The sequence below is a fragment of the Pseudorca crassidens genome, chromosome 2 (genome assembly GCF_039906515.1).
Source record: "Pseudorca crassidens isolate mPseCra1 chromosome 2, mPseCra1.hap1, whole genome shotgun sequence".
In the NCBI taxonomy this organism is placed as follows: domain Eukaryota; kingdom Metazoa; phylum Chordata; class Mammalia; order Artiodactyla; family Delphinidae; genus Pseudorca; species Pseudorca crassidens.
The window spans coordinates 128,755,154-128,777,640 of NC_090297.1; the positions used below are offsets into that span (position 1 = coordinate 128,755,154).

General features: G+C 40.4%; 1 long non-coding RNA gene and 1 other non-coding gene across 3 annotated transcripts in view; one reads left to right on the top strand and one right to left on the bottom strand.

Annotated features, from left to right (window-relative positions):
- The window catches only part of LOC137211767 (uncharacterized), a 90,519-nt gene extending 69,284 nt beyond the window's left edge, over nucleotides 1-21,235 (bottom strand). For both annotated transcript variants that reach the window (XR_010937209.1, XR_010937208.1), the window contains exons 1-2: nucleotides 21,125-21,235; nucleotides 20,867-20,982 (exon numbers count right to left, since the gene is read on the bottom strand). This is a non-coding gene — a long non-coding RNA (uncharacterized lncRNA). The remainder of the gene's footprint in view (nucleotides 1-20,866; nucleotides 20,983-21,124) is intronic.
- On the top strand, nucleotides 8,910-8,982 carry TRNAK-UUU (transfer RNA lysine (anticodon UUU)). Its single transcript has one exon. It is a non-coding gene; the product is annotated as a tRNA-Lys (tRNA).
- Nucleotides 21,236-22,487: the final 1,252 nt, after the last annotated feature.

A 22,487-nucleotide genomic window follows, 5' to 3' on the forward strand; every position in this document is an offset into this window, starting at 1 on the left:
TAAATAAAATAGAGACAGAATAGAAAAGATCAATGAAACCAAGAGCTAAATTTTTGAAAAGATAAACAAAATTGATAAGCATTTAGTCAGGCTCATTAAGAAAAAAAAAAGACAGAAGACCCAAGTAAACAAATTAAGAAGTGGGAGAGGAGAAATTACAAATGATATGACAGATACAAAAAAATCATGAGAGCATACTATGAACAGTATGCCAATGAATATGCCAATGAATTGGACAACTTAGAAGAACTGGATAAATTTCTAGAAACATATACTCTTCCAATACTGAATCAGGAATAAACAGATAATCTGAAGAGACAAATCACTAATAGTGAAATTAAATTACTAATTAAAAACTCCCAGCAAATAGAAGTCCAGGACCAGATGGCTTCACAGGGGAATTCTACCACACATGCAAAGAAGAGCTATCCTTCTCAAACTATTCCAAAAAATTGAAGACAAGGGACCACTCCCAAGTCATTCTATGAGGCCACCATTACCCTGACACCAAAAGTAGACAAAGACACTACCAAAAAAAAAAATTACAGGCCAATATCTCTGGTAAATATAGATGCAAAAATTCTTAATGAAATATTAGCAAACTGAATTCAACAATATATAAAAAGGATCATACACCATGATCAAGTGGGATTTATTCCAGGGATGCAAGTATAGTTCAATACCCCCAAATCAATCAATATGATATACCATATTAATAAATGAAAGGATTAAAAATCACGTGATCATTTCAATAGATGCAGAAAAAGCATTTGACAAAATTCAACATCCATTCATGATAAAAACTCTCACCAGAGAATACCCTGGCAGTCCAGCGGTTAGGACTCTGTGCTTTCACTGCCAGAGGTATGGGTTCAATCCCTGGTTGGGGAACTAAGATCCCACAAGCTGTGCAGCACAGCCAAAAAAAAAAAAAAGTCTCACTAAAGTGGGTATAAAGGGAACATATCTTATAATAATAAAGGCCCTTTATGATAAACCCACAGCTAACATCATACTCCATGGTAAAAAGCAGAAAGCTTTTCCTCTAAAATCAGGAACAAAACAAGAAATGTCCACTCTCACTACTTGTATTTAACACAGTATTGGAAGTCCTAGCCAGAGAAATCAGACAAGTTAAAGAATAAAGGGCATCCAAATTGGAATGGAAGAAGTAAAACTGTCACTATTTGCAGATGACATGATACTATTTATAGAAAAACCTAAAGTCTCCACCAAAAAACTATTAGAACTAATAAATGAATTCAATAAAGTTACAGGATAAAAGATTAATACACAGAAATCTGTTGCTTTTCTATACACTAATAGTAAATATCAGAAAGAGAAAGCAAGAAAACAATTGTATTTAAAATTGTATCAAAAAGAAAATGCTTAGGAATAAAATTCAGCAAGGAGTTGAAAGACATTTACTCTGAAAACTATAAAACACTGATGAAGGAAATTGAAGATAATACAAAGAACTGGAAAGATATCCTGTGTTCATAGATTAGAAGAAATAATATTGTTAAAATGTCCATACTATCCAAAGCAATCTACAGACTGAATGCAATCCCTATCAAAATACCCATGACATGTTTCATAGAACTGAAACAAATAATCTTAAAATTTATATGGAACCACATAAGACCCCCAATTAGCCAAAGCAACCTTGAGAAAAAAGAGCAAAGCTGGAGGTATCATGTTCCCTGACTTCAGACTATACTACAAAGCTATAGCACCCAAAACAGTATGGCACTGGCACAAAAACAGACACATAGATCAATGGAACAATAAAAAGCCCAGAAATTAACTCACACTCTTATGATCAATTAATCTATGACAAAGGAGGCAAAAATATACAATGTGGAAAAGACAGTCTCTTCAATAAGTTTTGCTGAGAATACTGACAGTTCATGTAAAAGAATGAAATTAGAACATCTTCTCACTCAATATACAAAAATAAAGTCAAAATGAATTAAAGACCTAACTGAAGACCGGAGTCCATAAAAGTCCTAAAACAAAACACAGGCAAACACTCTTTGACATAAATCATAGCAATATTTTCTTGGATCTTTCTCCTCAGGCAAAGGAAACAGAAGCAAAAATAAACAAATGGGAAGTAATCAAACTTAAAAGCTTTCACACAGCAAAGGAAACCACTGACAAAACAAAAAGACAATGAATGACAGAAAATATTTGCAAAGGATATGACTGATAAGGGGTTAATATCCAAAATATATAAACAGCACATACAACTCAATATCAAAAAAAGCAAACAACTCAATTAAGAGCTGGACAGAAGAACTGAATAGACATTTTTCCAAAGAAGACATACAGGTGACCAACGGAAAATGAAAAGATGCTCAACATCGCTAATCATCAGAGAAATACAAATCAAAACCACTATGAGATATCATCTCACTCTTGTTAGAATGGCTATCATCAAAAAAGACCACAAATAACAAACACTGGTGTGAATGTGGAGAAAAGGCAACCTTTGTACACTGTTGGTGGGAATGTAAATTGGTGCAGCCACTACGGAAAGCGGTATGGAGGTTCTTCAAAAAATTAAAAATTGAACTACCATATGATCCAGCAATTCCATTCCTGGGTATATATCCTAAAAAAATGAAAATGATAATTCAAAAAGATACACGCACCCCAATGTTCATAGTAGCAGTATTTAAAATAGCCAAGATATGGAGGCAATCTAAGTGATCATCAACAGAAGAATTGATAAAGAAGATGTGGTGTATACATACAGTCACACACACACACAATGGAATATTATTCAGCCACAAAGAATGAAATTTTGTCATTTGCATCAACATGGATAGACCTAGAGAATATTATGCTTAGTGAAAAAAGTCAGAAAGACAAATACTGTGTGTTATCACTTATATGTAGAATTAAAAAATAACACAAACAAATAAATATAAGAAACTGACTCACAGATACGTAGAACAAACTAGTGGTTACCAGTGGGGAGAGGGAAATGGGGAGGGGCAAGATAGGGGTAGAGATTAAAGAGGTACAAACTACTAGGTATAAAACAAGTAAGATACAAGGATGTGATTACAGCACAGGGAATATAGCCAATATTTTATAATAACTTTAAGTGGAGTATAATCTATAAAAATATTGAATCACTATGTTGTACACCAGAAACTAATATAATATTGTAAATCAACTCTACTTCAATAAAAAAAGAAAGAAAAAATTTCCAAACTTAAATAAATGTTAATAAACACAGGACTATTGTTGTACAACCAAACTAAGTTTTACCACGGTCAACTGGAAGAGAGAAACCTACAAAGGGAAAAGAAAAAACTACTTGTAAACCCCATCTCCACCCTCCAAGCAACTGTCTGCATTAGAGTACTTTTTTAAGAATCAGAAATAATAGTTTTAAATTATAGTACATTGCTTGACATTCACCAACTGGTAATTATTATCTGTGTTATTATTAGCTTAAGTCCCAAAAGCCTATTCATTCATTCATTGTCGCTCATTGAACATATATTTGTTGAGAGGTGATACTGAAATTAAACAGAAAAAATCTTTCTCAAGAAACTTATTCTTAGGAAAAAAAAAAAAAGGAGGCAAAAAATCAGACTTTCCTCAGATTGGACAAGCAATATAAGAAAGCCCATCCATAACTGCTAAATCAGGCAGTTTGGATGGAAAATAGTTTGGGCAATAATAGAAGAAAAAGCCTTATATTTAGTTTAATATTTAAAAATTATAACCATACCATCCACAATTCTTAACTATAAATAAACATTTCACAAAACCACTTATGATCACCATTAACACTACTTAAAGAAAGGGATTTCACCCCGAAGTTGAAATGTAATCACAAGGCCCTAAATTTTGGAGTTTCCATCCTGTAGTCAGGCCATTTTATTTCCCTAACCCAGAGCTGGGAGGGAATGCACGTTTGGTGGGGATAGTGAGGAAGAAAATGTTATGAGACACACGGGAACACTGGAGGAGCTGAGGCCCTAGTGGAGTACCACAGTTAGAGACTGGGTGGGGAAGGAAGGTCTGGATAGCCAGAGATGGGCATGAGGCACCGACCTCCTAATGTACCTCCTAATGTCCCACTGGCCCTATGCGGGAGGACACCCGAATATGGGAGGATACCTGGATGCAGTAGGGAGGTGAGCCCTAAATGCAGGAAGGGTGCTCCACAACTAAGATTCTGCTGAAAGCACAGCCTGCCTCCTGTATCTATTCCCAGAATTCTATTCCAGAAGTCCTCCCTCCCTAACTCACTGCCAGGAGCCTGGGAGCCATTCCTGACTTTCTCTCACCCTCACTCAACATCCTGTGTCATCCGCCACGTCCCTAGCTCAGGATGCCGTCATCTGTCATCCGATCATTTTCACTGCTTCCCACCTGTCCCTGCCTCTGACTTGCCCCTTCTGGGCCCTTTGTCACCTCCAGCTTATGACTATCCAAAATAAATCTGATCCACGTACCGCTAGTATAATGTTCACTCCCCTTAGCAGAGCACAAAATCCCACTCTTTGGCCCTGAGGGCTCACAGCTGCCACCAGGAGATTCTTCTACACTGTGGTGAAAAATTGGTAGTTTAATTGATGAAATGGTGAGAGTGGTGTTTCTGAGACTCATCCAAAGAAGATAGTTTAAAAGTAGGATACAGTTTTCCTAGAGAAAGATGCTTTTAAGTAAATCATATACAATTAATATCTGTATATCTTTCCTTTAGTAATTCATTCAAGTATGTAGTTCTTCCTGAATTCCACTCCTGAAACAAAATCTAGCACTTACCATTAGCTGAGATATGAGAAACATCTTTACTTTCATCCAATTTGTATAACAAGCACCCCATACTGAGTAATGTGTCATAATAATTCTTTCTTCGTATGATATGCAGCAGTATTTTCCATACATTTTCCAATACTATTTCCTGACAAAGAATGAAATTTAATTTCATGCCATTTTTCCTTTGAATTATTTCAAATATTTATATTTCAGCAGGAAGCATATGCTTTTCCCTCATGGTATGTAGCTTTTTGTCTTTCGACATTACAAGCAAGAAACTTCTAAATGACTTCTAAAATTGTATCAGTGAGTTTGGTGAAATGTTATAATGGCCTGAGGTTTGCATGACTTTAAACATCATTGAAATGGTTGCTTCATGTTTCTGTTTTCAAAATTCTTGCTAATCAAGCTGGCCTCATTCTACTGTTTATATTTCAAGGCACACTATATATTTGGGCAAAGCTCATTATTAATAATAAATCCATTTTTCAAAAATTGTTGATGATGTCATATCATATGGCCAACTGTTTGTCAGAACTGATTAGATCATCATTATTTTTGCCTTGTAAATGTGGCCAATGTAAAGCTTGTGGTGCTAGAGCTCTCTCGTTTTCTTACTGTTCACTTGTACTTGCTTTGTTAATATTGCCTTGAAAAACCATGGCTTCTTTACAACAATATTTTTATAATTTGTCTCAAATTCTAAGCCTCATTTCCTGTGCTCAGAAATTTTATATTGAGGGGTAAAATTTGTCAGTGTCTTTTATCCTAGGTCAAAGATGCATTCCTAGGTTATTCTTCTCATACCTCAGCCAAAGGTACACTACATTTGCAATCCCGCAAGATTGAAATGATTAATACCTGTACTTCCTACAGGCTGATTTTTTATAAGAACCTGGAAAGGCACTTTATCTAATGTTAATTGTCCTTCTGCACTTTGCAAGAGGAGGTTTCAAATAGCCCACCCAAACTAGAGCAGAGCTTTTGGAATTCCACACTATTCCTGTCACAGCCCAGCTGGTATACACATCCAGCCACAACCAAAGCCCAGACAGAGGTAATATTTTAAGATTTTAAAGCTCCCTTTATTTCAACGTCTGACCTAATTATGCAATGCCCTGCGCTTTTCTTCACTCCAATGTGTATCCTACCTTCATTAGCCTGAGAGAATATGTTAAGACAACTGTAAAAGTGGTACAATCTCAACTTTCCCCAGAGGGCTTTCCTGCCTCAAGGTCATTACCAAGGTCTACAAAAGAAGCTCCTTGTTCATCCAACACATAGCTTAGGCACTTGGCAGGGCAGGGAGAGTCCTGGCTGGAAATCTATAAAGACAAATGAGTGGTCAGTGACTTTCAAACTTTAGTGTGCCTCAAAATCATCTGGACAGCTTGTTCCAACACAGATTGCTGGGCCCCAAGCCCAGAATTTCAGTTTCAGTGAGTCTGAGGTGAGGCCTGAGAATTTGCATTTTTAACAAGTTTTCAGGTGATGCTGATGCTGCTGTTCTGTAGACCATATTTTGAGAGCCACTCTGGACTAAGATAAAGGATAACCGGGTATTTGTCCTGTATCATCTGCCTAATTATTTCGTCCTGGAAATGCCATCTCTTATCTAATAGCCTTGTGGAGATCATCAAAGCCCAAAGCTCATGAATGTATTTTTATGCTCCAGGATCTTCATATGATACTTAGCAACATAAATTTGAAAATGGTCAATGTCTGGGAACTCCCTAGTTTGTAGGACAATCTATCTCCCCGTGCTTTATATAGGCACAGGGAACGAAGGACAATCAGTTCCACAATGACATCTTCTGACAGATTTACACACATAGCAATTAAGATTTGAAATGGTATCATCAAACATGTAAAAGTACTGAGTATTCTTTCACCAGTTTTGAGTTTTTGTTTGTTTGTTTAGCGCCCGATTCTGCAGAGGAAAACAGAAATGAATAAGACGTGGTCCTTTGCACAGAGACCTGAAAATTTACTGGAAGAAATAAGATGTATAAGAGGAGGTTATTGCAAGGAGTGGAGTAAAGACCAAGAACAGAGAGCACTAGACTTGGAAGCAAGAGACCCCGTGTCTATTGAAGCCTCACTACTGACTTTTTGTGTGATGGTGGGGCAAAACCCTTTGACTCTGTGTGATGACAGACTCTCAGACCTGTGTTTTGTAATTATGCAAACCACAGAAATGATACCTCCTGGGACCATGTTTTGTCCCTAAGAGCTAATCCCCAGGGATGGGAGCTAATCCTGGGACAGATAAAGCTATCAGGACCCCGTGTACTTTTACACATGTATAGAGCCCCTCTGCTACAGTGACTGTCTACCGAGAGTAACCCAGTGCAGCAGCCGACTGCAGAGAGGAAAGTAGCAACTACAACCAGCTGGTACTGAAGAAGAATGATTTTTTGAGAATTTACCTATCATGTGCCTGGCACTATTTTCAGTTAAATGTATTAATTCATTTAACCTACATAACAACCCCATGAGGAGCCACCATTATCCTTCTGGCCTAGAATGCTTTCCCCCCGGCACACCCACATGGCTCACTTCCTCAACTCTTTCAAGTCTTTGCTCAAATATTCCTCCTTTTGGTAGGTCTACCCTAATTGCTCTCTTTCAAATGTAACATCAACTTCCCCATCAAAAAAATCACTATCCACTTTACCCTCCTCTACTTTTTTTTCCAGCACATTTATCACATTCTAACATACTATATATAATTTACTTACATTTATCATTTACTATCTTCCCCTATTAAATGTAGGTGGCAGATTTACTAAGCAAGGGAACTTATATACAAGTCTTGTCATAGATTTCCACATCTGCCTGCTAGAACCTTAAAAGTTTATATAGGGCTTCCCTGGTGGTGCAGTGGTTGAGAATCCACCTGCCAATGCAGGGGACATGGGTTCGAGCCCTGGTCTGGGAGGATCCCACAGGTTGCGGAGCAACTGGGTGAGCCACAACTACTGAGCCTGCGCATCTGGAGCCTGTGCTCCACAACAAGAGAGGCCGCAACAGTGAGAGGCCCGCTCACTGCAATGAAGAGTGGCCCCCACTCGCCGCAACTAGAGAAAGCCCTCGCACGAAGAAACGAAGACCCAACACAGCCAAAAATAAATTAATTAATTAATTAAAAAAAAAGTTTATATAGATGCTTTAATGGGGTTCAGCCACATACACAGTCCAGATGGTCTTAACAACACCTTACATTTTTAAGACTGCATCTTTGAAACAGCTCCAGCTATGGGACGGTGTGGGTGGAATATATATTCCAAGGACAGGGCAGAGGGTAAGGAGGCTTCAATTGCCCAGGTCTAGCTCTAGGGTCAACTGGCAGTGATGTCCTCTCAACGACCTCCTCCTATACAAGGATCTTTGTTTTGTTCACTGATGTATCACAATGTATCACTGATGATCACTGATGTATCACTGATGTACCCAGAACAGAAAGAGGCAAACTTTTCTATAAAGTATCAGAGAGCAAACATCTTGGCTTTGTGGACCATATGGTCTCTGTTGCAACTATTTAACTCTGCCCTCATAATTCGAAAGCAGCTACAGATAATACATAAGCAAACAGGTGTGGCTGGGACCAATAAAACTTTACTTATGGATATTGAAACTTGAATTTAATATAATCTTCACATACAGAATATTCTTCTTTTCATTTTTTTTCAACCACTTAAATATGTAAAAAACATTCTTAGTTCACAGGCCATACAAAAACAGGCGGTAGGCTGGATTTGGCCATGCGTCAGTTTGAAAACCACTGACCTAGAACATTGTAAGGGTTCGAATGGAAGCTTTTATGCTAAAATACTCAAGGGTATTTTAAAGTGCTATATTATTTTATGTTATTAAGCATTACTTATACAATCATGTTTATGTTGTTATTGTGTTTGCCAAGTGCCTTGTCAGAGTCAGTGCAGAGGAAAATTTAACTTTATCCACCATGAACTGTGATATGTATAAATTAGTGAGACTGGAATAAGGACATTCTCCATAAAAATAGTAGATGGTAAACAATTCTGGCCCCAAACATCTCATCCAATTCACATTGTACCTTATCAATAAAACCAAGTTCTACTGTTTCAGAAGCAGGGACTTCCCTGGTGGTCCAGTGGTTAGGACTCGGCGCTTTTACTGCTGTGGGCCCAGGTTCAATCCCTGGTTGGGGAACTAAGATCTTGTAAGCCACATAGCATGGCCAAAAAAAAAAAAAAAAAAAAAAGTTTAAATTAAAAACTTAAAAAAAAAGCAACTGACAGTATTGGAAACTAAACCAGTTATGATGATGTGTGCATTTCTGACTGACTCATACTGAGAAAAGATAGAGTTAGCTAATCTCAATGGTGTAGAAAAGGCTTCATGGAGCAAAGATGTGTATTATTGCACCTAGAGGATTAACTTAATGTATTTTTGACCTGTGGACCCCATGATTTAGAGAGCTTTGCTAAAGAGGTGGGGCCAGTTCAATTCCCACACTGGCTGGTTAGTTCAGGGCTTATAGACACATCCTGCCCTCTTAAGACTAAAGTAGACATTTCTCAATCCCGCCTGGCACACAAAAAGGAAGCAGGGCCTTGGCATATAATAGGTACTCAGGAAATATTTGATTGAATGGATGAATATATGGATAGCTTTGAAATATTAGGGGAAAAAACACTTTCTAGTAAATAGGCCATCAGCAAATATTATTTACTCTGTTCTAGTCTTATCTGCCATGGGAAAAATAAGAAATATTAGCCACTCCCAGGGATGCAAGGATTCTTCGACATATGCAAATCAATCAATGTGATATACCATATTAACAAACAGAAGAATAAAATCCACATGATCATCTCAATTGATGCAGAAAAAGCTTTCAACAAAATTCAACACCCATTTATGATAAAAACTCTCCAGAAAGTGGGCACAGGGGGAACCTAACTCAACATAATAAAGGCCATATGTGACAAACTCACAGCTAACATCATTCTCAATGATGAAAAACTGAAAGCATTTCCTCTAAGATCAGGAACAAGACAAGGTTGTCCACTATCACCATTATTATTCAACATAGTCTTGGAATTCCTCACCACAGCAATCAGAGAAGAAAAAGAAATAAAAGGAATCCAAATTGGAAAAGAAGAACTAAAACTGTCACTGTTTTCAGATCACATAATACTATACATAGAAAATCCTAAAGATGTCACCAGAAAACTACTACAGCTAATCAACGAATTTAGTAAAGTCACAGGATACAAAATTAATACACAGATATCTCTTGCATTCCTATACAGTAACAATGATAGATCAGAAAGAGAAATTAAGGAAACAATCCCATTTACCACTGCAACAAAAAGAACAAAATACCTAGGAATAAACCTACCTAAGGAGGCAAAAGACCTGCATGCAGAAAACCATAAGACACTGATGAAACAAATCAAAGACAACACAAACAGATGGGGAGATATATAATATTCTTGGATTGGAAGAATTAATATTATCAAGATGACTATTCTACACAAAGCAATCTACAGATTCAATGCAATTCCCATCAAAGTACAAATGGCATTTTTCACAGAACTAGAACAGAAAATTTTACAGTGTATATGGACACACAAAAGACCCTGAATAGCTAAAGCAATCTTGAGAAAGAAAAATGGAGCTGCAGGAATCAGACTCCCTGTCTTCAGACTATACTACAAAGCTACAGTAATCAAGACAGTATGGTACTGGCACAAAAACAGAAATATAGATCAATGGTACAGGATAGAAAGTCCAGAGATAAACCCATGCACCTATGATCACCTAATCTATGACAAAGGAGGCAAGAATATACGATGGAGAAAAGACAGTCTCTTCAATAAGTGGTGCTGGGAAAACTGGACAGCTACATGTAAAAGAATGAAATTAGAACACCACCTAACACCATATACAAAAATAAACTCAAAGGATTAAAGAACTAAATGTAAGACAGGACACTATAAAACTCTTAGAGGAAAACATAGGAAAAACACTCTTTGACATAAATCACAGCAAGATCTTTTTTGACCCACCTCCTAGAGTAATGGAAATAAAAACAACAATAAGCAAATGGGACCTAATTAAACTTAAAAGCTTTTGCACAGCAAAGGAAACCATAAATAAGATGAAAAGACAACTCTCAGAATGGGAGAAAATATCTGCAAACAAATCAATGGAGAAAGGATTAATCTCCAAAATATACAAACAGCTCATGGAACTCAATATCAAAAAAGCAAACAACCCAATCAAAAAGTGATCAGGAGACCTAAACAGACATTTCTCCAAAGAAGACATACAGATGGCCAACAAACACATGAAAAGCTTCTCAGCATCACTAATTATTAGAAAAATGCAAATCAAAACTACAATGAGGTATCACCTCACACCAGTTAGAATGGGCATCATCAGAAAATCTACAAACAACAAATGCTGGAGAGGGTGTGGAGAAAAGGGAACCCTCTTGTGCTCTTGGTGGAAATGTGAACTGATACAGCAACTATGGAAAACAGTATGGAGGTTCCTTAAAAAACTAAAAATAGAAGTACAATATGACCCAGCAATCCCACTACTGGGCATATACCCAGAGAGAAACATAATTCAAAAAAACACATGCAACCCAATGTTCATTGCAGCACTATTTACAAGAGCCAGGACATGGAAGCAACCTAAATGTCCATCCATCGCCAGAGGAATGGATAAAGAAGATGTGGTACATATATACAATGGAATATTACTCAGCCATAAAAAGGAATGAAATTGGGTTGTTTGTAGAGTTGTGGATGGACCTAGAGACTGTCATACAGAGTGAAGTAAGTCAGAGAGAAAAACAAATATCAGATATTAATGCATATATGTGGAATCTAGAAAAATGGTATAGATGATCTTATTGGCAAAGCAGAAATACAGACACAGACGTAGAGAATATGGACACCCATGGGGGGAAAGGTGGGGTGGGGTGAATTGGGAGATTGGAATTGACATATATACACTATTGATATTATGTATAAATAGATAACTAATGAGAACCTACTGTATAGCTCAGAGAACTCTACTCAATGACCCAAATGGGAAGGAAATCCAAAAAAGAGGGGATATATATATATACGTATAGCTGATTCACCTTGCTGTACAGTAGAAACTAACACAACATTGTAAAGCAACTACACTCCAGTAAAAATTAATTTAAAATAAAAAGAAATATAAGCTGCAATGTTCAACCACTTACTCATTCACTAATTTCACAACCATTTACTGAATAGATGCTATGTTCAGAAACTCTTCCAAGAACTGGGCCTACAAAGCTAACCAAGACAGAGAAGGCTGAATCCTAGGCACTTTTCATGGGCTCTAGGCACTTCTGCCTTCATGGGTCCCTTCCTCCATTAAAAAAATAATAAAAGTCTTATTTTGCATTAATATAAACACATACATACTCAGGCTGGATTCATTATTATATTCATCATTATTATATTCATTATTTCTTCTGAATTTAAAAGAAATTAAAACTACAACATCGTGGTGGGCCCCCGAAAGTACCGTGTCTACTGTGCCTTACACAGAAGTCAGCCGCACTACAGCCTCTGCTTTCCTGCCTTCTCTCCTGAAAATTATTCAGGGGCTGAGCACGATAGGTGGGTGGGATTCCAGGTGTGAGAGGGTGTGAGAGTCTTGAAGGGTATTTCTGGAGAGCTTCCATGTGGGGGGCCTGTGGTGATGGGGTGAGGAAGGCATCTGTGTGAAGGGACTGTAACAGCAGTGAGAGGTATTAGGATCTGAGAAGAGCGAGGAGGGAATCTAATTGTGGGTTGGCATTACCATAATGATGGCAAGGCAGGATAGCCGAGTGGAAGTGCACGAGGAGGGTGGCCTCACTGCTCAGTGCAGGCTATCCAAGCCCGAGTGGAGTAAGGCAGATGTCTACACAAGGCAGCAAAGGTGGTGGTGGTGGCCCATCAAGAAGCTACTGGGAGTGAGGAGGGCCTCTGGGAAGGATAGGGAAGCAGAAGCAACAGCCTGGGGTGGGGGCCAAGCAGGATGCAGAGGATATTAGCACAGTCCGGTGTGGAATGTCAGAGCCTGAGCAAGGTGGATCAAGGGAAGCACTGCCAACTTGGGACAATGTGATAACAGATTTGATAAATAATGATGATAACAGATTAGAACCCAATAAATAAAATAGGAATCCATGAGGCCATACTGATATAAATGAATAAATTCATTAATTGATTAATAAGGAGAAGAGAAAGCTTTTCCTTACAGCAGAATGCCAATTGATAAATGTAGAATGAATTAAGAATGAATTAATGAATCAATGTAGAAGTTAAATTAGAAAATCATGATCTTGGGCTTCCCTGGTGGCACAGTGGTTAAGAATCTGCCTGCCAGTTCAGGGGACACAGGTTCAATCCCTGGTCTGGGAAGATCCCACATGCCGCGGAGCAACTAAGCCCGTGTGCCGTGACTACTGAGCCTGTGGTCTAGAGCCCGAGAGCCACAACAAGAAAAGCCACCGCAACGAGAAGCCCGCACACCGCAAGGAGGAGTAGCCCCTGCTCGCTGCAACTAGGGAAAGCCCGTGTGCAGCAACGAAGACCCAACACAGCCATAAATAAATAGATAGATAGATAAATAAATACATTTAAAAAAAAGAAGAAAATCACAATCTGGCAATCATCATCATAATATTGATTCAGACAAGAATAATCAATGGATTCTAAAATGGATGGGTGAACATTTGATGCAGAATGAGATATTCAAATACTACGAAAATACCTCCTACAAAATACTAATTATAAAGGGGAAAAGAATACTTTTACAATGAGGAAACCTGATCAAAGTGAACCTCACCACTGATAAAACAAATTAGAATCGTGCACCACCTATTGGAGGCAATGAGAAGACCATCACTGCTGTGATGTTCTTGCCAAAAATAAATATTTTAAAGCGTGACCTAAATCTAATTATGAGAAAATATCAGACAAATTCAAATTGAGGTACATTCCACAGAAATATCTGCCCTGCGATATAATTAACTGTGAGGGCCCTGAAAATTGAGGGAAGATTGAGAAACTCCCCTACTTCGAAGAAGACTAAAGGAGAGGTGACAACTAAATGCAATATGCAACCCTGGACTTGTGGATGAAACTTACTGTGTCTGCAGATTATACGGTAATAACGTATCAGTGTTATTTTCCTGATTTTGATGGTTGTACTACTATTATGTACTAGGATGTACCTGTGAGGGACACATTAAAATACTGGCAGGGGGTAGGTGACAGGGTAATGATGCCAGCAACGTCCCCTTCAGTGGTTCGGGAAAAAAGGTTATTATACTATTCTTGCAACTTTTCTTTGAGTCTGAAATTATTTCAAAATAAGAAGACAAAATTAAATTAAAAATCTTCCAACATTTACAGGTAAAGCCAAGGACTACAGAATTTGTAACTGAACTACTGTGTATTCCCTGAACAACATTTGCTTTTACTGATTTATAATATTTTAAATCAAGTATTTTTTTCTGATATAAAAATATGGCTCCCACATGCAAAACTAATCTACAGTATGAGAAGTGAGGACTTTGGTTACCCTGGTGGGAGGATAATGGGGAAATAGTGATAGAAGAAAGTGGTGAGGAGTTTCTGCAGTTCTAGTATTGTTTCCTGATCTGGGTGCTGGCTGTATATCCTTTATGTATCCCCTCACCCTGTACACTTAAGATTTCTGCTCTTTTCTTTATACGTGTTATACTTCAATAAATTCTAATTTAAATGAAAAAAGACATAATCCTTAATTTTTAAAAATCCATAATCCATCATATACTCCAGATGATGACAATTTTGTCAGAGTTGCATATCTAAAACTCACAAATCAACAATGAACCATAAAACTAACCTAAGAAGCTCTAAATTGGTGGTTAAACAAAAATTCAAGGGAGAAGGTCGCTGGGGCCAAGAACAGTCAAAAAATACACTCACCAGTTGTCCATGTCATCTTCTCATGCAAAAGTGGAAGATGGATATCAAGATCCAATTTTACTACCCACTGTTACTGCCTTCCTCCAACAATGTGAGGCAACATTCAAACATGTTTATTGGAGAGGGACTTGGTCAATGGGGAGACCCCCGTTATGCTGTGACAGTTATGAGCCTAAGTGAGCCCACGTGGTGCTGGTATCTAAGGATTGACGGTGGTAGGACTCCAAAGGATGTGCGTAAAAATAAATACAGGGGGCTTCCCTGGTGGCGCAGTGGTTAGGAGTCCGCCTGCCGATGCAGGGGACGCGGGCTCGTGCCCTGGTCCGGGAGAATCCCACGTGCCGCGGAGTGGCTGGGCCCGTGAGCCGTGGCCGCTGAGCCTGCGCGTCCGGAGCCTGTGCTCTGCAACGGGAGAGGCCGCAGCAGTGAGGGGCCCATGTACCGCAAAAAGTAAAAATAAATAAAAATAAATACAGAAGCCCATCTAACTCCTGGATGATGGATGTAGCAGGGATGAACTTCCAGTGCACACCCTGAGGGGGAAGTGTAGCAGCCCTTACCCCCTCACCGAGGGTGAGTAATTTTCACCCAGAATTCCGACTCCCTCAGTCAGGAAAATACCGCAACTGTGCAAGCACAGGGGACCCCTGCTGCCTAGATCAGGCTCTTTACTACACACAACAAACAGTTTTGCCTTCTCTTAGGACTTCTCAGATTTTACCTGGGGACCTTATTGAAACGCAGGTTCCGACTGGGTTTGGGGACAATTTAGCTTTCTAACATGGTTGGGCCAATGCTGCTGATCAGCAGCCTTACCTGGTCAGCAGCCTCACCTGGTCAGCCAGGTGTTGGAGACCAGCCCTCATTTATTTCACCCATTTGCTTCGCCTTTGTGGGGAAGGGGTCAGCTGGTAAAACTTGAAGCACACGGATAAATCCATTGAGCTACTTTACAATTACACAAATACTCAAAACATACAATAATGAAGCCTTCGAGAAGGGTGTGAATAGATGGTGTCTCCTCCCACTGCTGTAAAAATACTCCATCCTCAGTTGATTGAATCCACAGATGCATCAACAGAATCCACAGAACCAGAGGGCCAACCGTAAAGGACGTGAGCATCCAAGGATTAAATGCCCGGCAGATACAAAGGGACGACTGTATTTCTCTCAACTTTGCCCTTCATGGGTATAGAATCCCACAGTCCTGTGTTACACCTAGGCTCTGGCACCAACAAGTTATGTGATTTGGGACGAATTACTTAACTTCTTTGTGCCCTTTTCCTCATCTATAAATCAAAATAATTACATGTACTTTGTTCTTCTTGTATTAAGTAAAATTTAGTCTGAGCGATTTTATATAACTAAGCAATGTTAATGGGTAGTGAGGACATAAAAAGAAGCCACAAGAATGGAGAAAAGAGGTGAAAGAGATATACAGGCAGAATAATAATGATAATAATAATAAATAACAGTAGCAGGGAATATTATTATGACTTACTGAGTGGCCAGTCTTGTACTTCAACTTCACATGCTAGAGCTCCACATTATCTCACTCACTCCGTAACAACACTGTCGAGGTAGGTGTTACTATTATCCCCCACTTTACAGACAAGAAAACTAAGGGCTCCAGAGGCTATGTGTGCGCAAGAAAATTCAATTCTTAAGTGGTAAAACAGAGCCAGAATCGAAAGGCAGATCCGTCAGAGCCCAAACTCCAAACAGCAAAATGAGTTTCAGAATCAGCTATTTATCATAATCACTTGGAGGGCTTGTTAAAATCACAAACTCCTGGGCCCAAGCCAAGACCTACAAGGGTGATTCTTACACAGCCTGACACCAGTCCACCCAGCTGAATTTAGGAACCATTGCCAAAATGTGCCGCCTTCCTCTAATAATGTGAAGGAACATTCAAAAGATGTTTGTTGTGAAGGGACATGGTCCGTGTACAGACCCTAGTGATGCTTTAACAGTTATGAGCATGTCTAAGTGAGTCCTTGTAGTGCTGGTTCTTACAGTCCGTGTGGGGAAAGTTAGAGGCAGGGGCAGAAAATGTCAGAAGACGCCTCACAGAGTCACTGGCTCACCATGTCACTGGCCTCCAATTCATCCATGAATACCAAGGGATCCAAATGCCCACCACTTCCCACCTGCTGCCAATGAGAAGACCCTCATGCTCCTTGGAAGTGAGCATTAGCCTCAGATTGTTTGAAGCTGTGAAATCCTGCTTTAAATCCCAGATTCCTGGAGCTGAAGGATGAAGCCCATTGTCCTGGAGTAAAACCCAAGGGGTAGCAGCCCCACTAAGGTAACACTTACCCAGTCTGGAATAGTCCTTGAGATGTGGCTTTTTCCATCATGAAGGTCTCTAACGCTTCTTTCTTTGACAGGAAGGACTTGGGGGAAGTCCCTCTGATTTCCCCCTGCTGACACTGGTTTGCTTTGGCCCCTTGACTTGTGTGGGCTTCCTGAAGTCTCCGCCACTGCAGACCAGAGGGGATCTCACTTTCCATTTGCCCAGGGTAAAAGGAAGAGAGGAAAACCTCCACCCACTTGAGATAGGCTTAGTCTACGTTAAGCCTGAGACAAAGGGCATGCCATTCATTATCACCACCTCTCAGGCAATATATATTTGCTAGACAGGTGTTGGGGGAGGAGCTGGGGGAGGGTTTAATCCAGGAGACCTGGGTTTCAGCTGTGGCTCTGGTTTAGCGGTGGTTCTGCCCTAGCTATGATGACAAATTATTTATCACGTCCTCACCTGGGTTCTCGAATCTGTACTATAAGAAAATGTTTTATATAATTTCTAAAATCCTCCAGAATATAAGCCCCATGAGAGTGTCACATTGCAGAATATACATTCGGTACATACTTTATGGAAGAATAGTTAAATGAACCTTTTCAGAGATCAATTGCCCTGCCACATCCTCTCAGCCTGCTTCTTAATTTCAGCCACAACCACAGTGGACAGTTCCTGGGAGACTCAGACTGACCTAGTTCTGACACTGCCCCCGCTCAAGGCCAGCCCTGCAAGTCTTTCTGCTTCCTGCCTCCATTTCTGACTCAGCCTCAGCTCCTCACAACCTCAAATTCAACAAAAAGAAGGAACCATTTGTCTCTACCTCCCTCAAAAGTTGCTAACTGGTTCATGGTCCCTGAGTAAGAAAATATTAACAAACATTAACCATAGAAAAGAATAATAAATTGAACTTACGTTTCTAAAAAGACATCATTAAAGAAGTAAAAATGTTTACCATGGGCTAGGTGAATGTATTTGCAATATATGTATGAAGCAAACACTTGTATCTGGACTCATATCCAGAATATATAAAGAATTGCTGGAGGGTTTCCCTGGTGGCGCAGTGGTTGAGAGTCCGCCTGCTGATGTAGGGGACACGGGTTCGTGCCCCGTTCCGGGAAGATCCCACATGCTGCAAAGCGGCTAGGCCTGTGAGCCATGGCCACTAAGCCTGCGCGTCCAGAGCCTGTGCTCAGCAACGGGAGAGGCCACAAAAGTGAGTGGCCCGCGTACCGCAAAAGAAAAAAAGTAAGAATTGCTGGAAATCAATGATAAAGAAAAGACCCAACAACTTAGTGTTTTTTAGAAATGGGCAAAAGCTTAAACAGCCATTTGACAAAACAGGTTATCCAAAGGCCAATGAGTATATGAAAGTGTTCAGCACTATTAGTCACACAAAAATACAAATTAAAACTACAATGTGATATTGTGATACCCATTCAAAATAGCTATAATTTATAAGGCTGAAAATAATAAGTAGGCAAGTATGTAGAGCAACTCTAAGTCTCATATACTATTGGTAGATGTATAAATTGGTACCATCACCTGGGAAAACTATTTGGTAATACCTACTAAAGATATGCATTTTTTCTATGACCCAGAAATTCTACTCCTGATACATACCCAAAGAAGTGAATGCTTATATCCATCAAGGTACATACAATAAAGTACATAGCAACATTATTGAATAGCTCCAAACCAGAAATAACCCAAATGTCCATCAATGGTAGAATGGATAAATAAATTGTGGTATGATTCATCTAATAGAATACCATACAGGTGTGAAAAAGAATGAACAAATACTACATAAAAAAACAAGGACAGGGGGCTTCCCTGGTGGCGCAGTGGTTAAGAATCTGCCTGCCAATGCAGGGGACATGGCTTCAAGCCCTGGTCTGGGAGGATCCCACATGCCGCAGAGCGGCTAGGCCCATGAGCCACAACTACTGAGCCTGCGCGTCTGGAGCCTGTGCTCCGCAACGGGAGCGGCTGCGACAGTGAGAGGCCTGCACACTGCGATGAAGAATGTCCCCCGCTCGCTGCAACTGGAGAAAGCCCTCGCACAGAAACGAAGACCCAACACAGCCAAAATAATTAATTAATTAATTAATTAATTTAAAAAAATAGAAAGGCCTCTTCTGACATCTCGGTGTAAAAAGCATCCCTTCATTAAAAAAAAAAAAAAACAAGGACGAATTTCACAAATGTAATCTTGATCAAAGAAGCCAGATACCAAAGATTAAACACTATATGATTCCATATAAGTTGAGTTCAAAAAAGGTAAAACTTCTATCTATGGTAATATAAGTCAGAACAGTGATTATCTTTGGATGGTGCATTGACAGAGAGTGGCTGTAAGGGAGCATTCTGGGCTGCTGGAAATATTCCACAGCTCCATCTTGGTGACGGTTCCATGTATGTATAAATATATAAAATTCATTGGCTATACACTTAAGATTTGCACACTTACAGCATGTAAGTTATAGTTCAATGTTTATAGAAGTACCAGGCTGTCTTAGTTCACATGCCTACTCCTAGATCCATCACTGTGGCCATAGAGTATAATGACTGGCTTGGGCCTGGGTCAATATGGTTCATCCCTAGGGCTGGGGATGCAGCCCACCCAGACCAAGAATGGACAAAGGAGGAAATTTGGAGGTATTTCTGGAAGATAAGGAAAAAGATCTTCTAAGGGAGACAGGCAACTAATTTCCAACAGTCAGGATGGAGGCGGCCCTCACCATGAGCAAGTGGATTGGAGAAACCCAGTCTTCAAGGAGAGAGAGAGACAGAAAGAGTACAGAGAGATACACCCAGAGTAACCTGGCTCCTAACTTTCCAATTCCTGGTTCTCGGTCCTGCAAGTGAAGCTGCACTTCTTATTTTGGAGCTCTGTAAGATTCCCCTGTGTCTGTGGGGAACTTTTCATTCTTTTTGGCCATCTGGCACTTTGAACCTCCTTTTATTGTTTGGGGAAGTTCCCCACATTATGAATCTTGGTGGGAGGCAGGGCCACCTCCCATTGTCAATGCCGAAAGTGCCAAATGCTCACATTCCCAGCCTTTCTTGCAGCTAGAATGCAGGTGGTTGATGTAGGTTCTGCCAAGGAGAGCACTGCGCCTGGACTGCAGGGACCACGCGACACATTCATTCTGGAGCATGGTCCACCAGTGTTGATGCAGTCCAGTCCAGTGCTCGGGGCGTCAGAGGAGCAAGCGGCAGCGGCCGGTGCTCAGCCGTGCAGCCCTGCGGTCCTCACACACCATTCTACAGTGTGATATTGGGCCCTTTGCCCACTGAGGGCCCACACTTGGGTCTCCAGCCTTCCTGGCAATCCTATACCTGATTCAGCATCCTTATAATAGTTCCTTTGTGGCCTAAATCAACCCGAGTTAGTTTAAAACCAGGAACCATAATTGATAACAGGATAGTTCCAGAAAATTCCCCCCTTCATTTATACTAGTTTTGGAAGGTTCTGTTACTTGCAACATGGAGAAACAAAGCCTGAATCCAAAGAAGTGATTCTACTGTATGAATTACCCGGACCATCATTCGGTCACAAGGAAGATGTTTGGTGGCAAACAGGCCTTTTACCAGCCCGCAAATCACATGACAGGAGGGAAGGGAACAAGCTAACTAATAAGTGTAGATGGCTGTTAGGGCCTCCGCTTGCATTACGTTTGGTTCTCGTAATAGACCCATGAGATGGTATTTTATGGCTAGGGCTGCCATAAAATACCAGATACTAGGTGGCTTAGACAAAAGAAATTTATTTTCTCACCATTCCAGAGGTAAGAAGTCCAAGATCAAGGTGCTGGACAATTCAGTTTCTAGTGAAATCTCTCTTCCTGGCTTTTGGCAGGCACCTTCTCACTGTATCCTCACGTGGTCTTTCCTCTGTTGCATGCATGGAGAGAGAGTGAGAGAGAGAGAGAGAGAGAGAGAAAGAAGAGAGATCTGTGGTGTCCCTTCTTCCTATAAGGACCCCAGTCCTATTGGATTAGGGTTCCACCCTTATGACCTCATTTAACCTTATGACCTCCTTACAGGCCGTATCTCCAAACAGAGTCACGTTGGGGCTTAGGGTTTCAATATATGAATTTTGGGAGACATGATTCAGTCTATTACAGGTACTGTCGCAACACTGCAGAAGAGAAACATGAGGTTAAAATCCTTGTCCAAGGTCTAAATAAAGCCTTTGTACTTTCCACCCTCACTTGTGGTAGAAAGTATCAAACCCTAGAAACACAAGCTTGCAAAGCACCAGACAAAGAGTATGTGGTTGTCACAGAGTAGTAAGAAATGAACGAACATGGGATGAAGTCAGTGTGACTGTCCAATCATCAGCCCTGAAGTCAGGGACTGGAATAGCCCAAACTCACCCACAGGCGCCTCTCCGAGCTCCAGCTGTGTCCACGGCTGGCACCCTGTTCAGCCCTGAATCTCATCATTCTAAGACCAATGTTTGGGCCCTGACTCGCACTACTTGGTGAACGCTGACAAAAACTCTCTCCTTGGGCCAACTTTAGTCAGCCTCCTTCACACCCACTTCACCAGGCCTCCCTTGGCCTGCTGAGCCCAGTTTTAGCAAAGTACCCAGTAAGCCAGTCGGTCAAGAATCGGCTCACCTTCGCTATCCAATCAAGCTCCTCCACCCTTGGCACTTAACCAAGTTTCTCTTAATAATTTTCCATCCATTCCCTCACCTGCCCTTTGGCAGTGAGTCCCCACTGTTGTATTAAAAGTCGAGTTCAATCTCTCTCACTACTGCAATAAACTTAAATAAAGTCTTCCTTGCCATCTTAAATCTCAGAATAATTTTTCTTCAACAGTTCGTTAGGGGCAAGACTCACATTTCACATTTCGCTTTACATATCACCACAGCACTTAGCATGTGGCCCACCTGCTGCTTTGTCAAGAGGTGAGTGATGGGGTGGGTATTTGAGTGACAGCAAAGAACCCCAGGGGACCAGCTACAGAGAAAAGTCAAAAGCACCTTGATGCCTACGAAGAGCGGCAGGTAGGATCAACTTGGAACCGAAAAGTGGAGGAGGACAAAGTGGGGGAAACAGGGGAGCCTCGCACACACGTCAAAATCAAGGGGAACCACCTTACACTGCCGCTTTGGGCCACTCCAGAAGCAAAGGGCCCCAACCTTGATGGTCCCCAGGGCCCTGGGCTGGGCCTGAGAGCCCCAGGTCTAAGAGGCAGCATTTGGCAGATGGACAAACACCGGGTGATTGCTCTGGCCCTGGCTTGGCTACTTTTAGTTGTATGACATTGAACCTCTCTGATCCTCTCCATGTGTGAAATGAGACGAACAGCTCCTTCACAGGTGTAAGGAGAGAACTATGTAAAAGGATCTTGTTTCTTTTTTAGAAATGCTTGATATTTATTGAAAA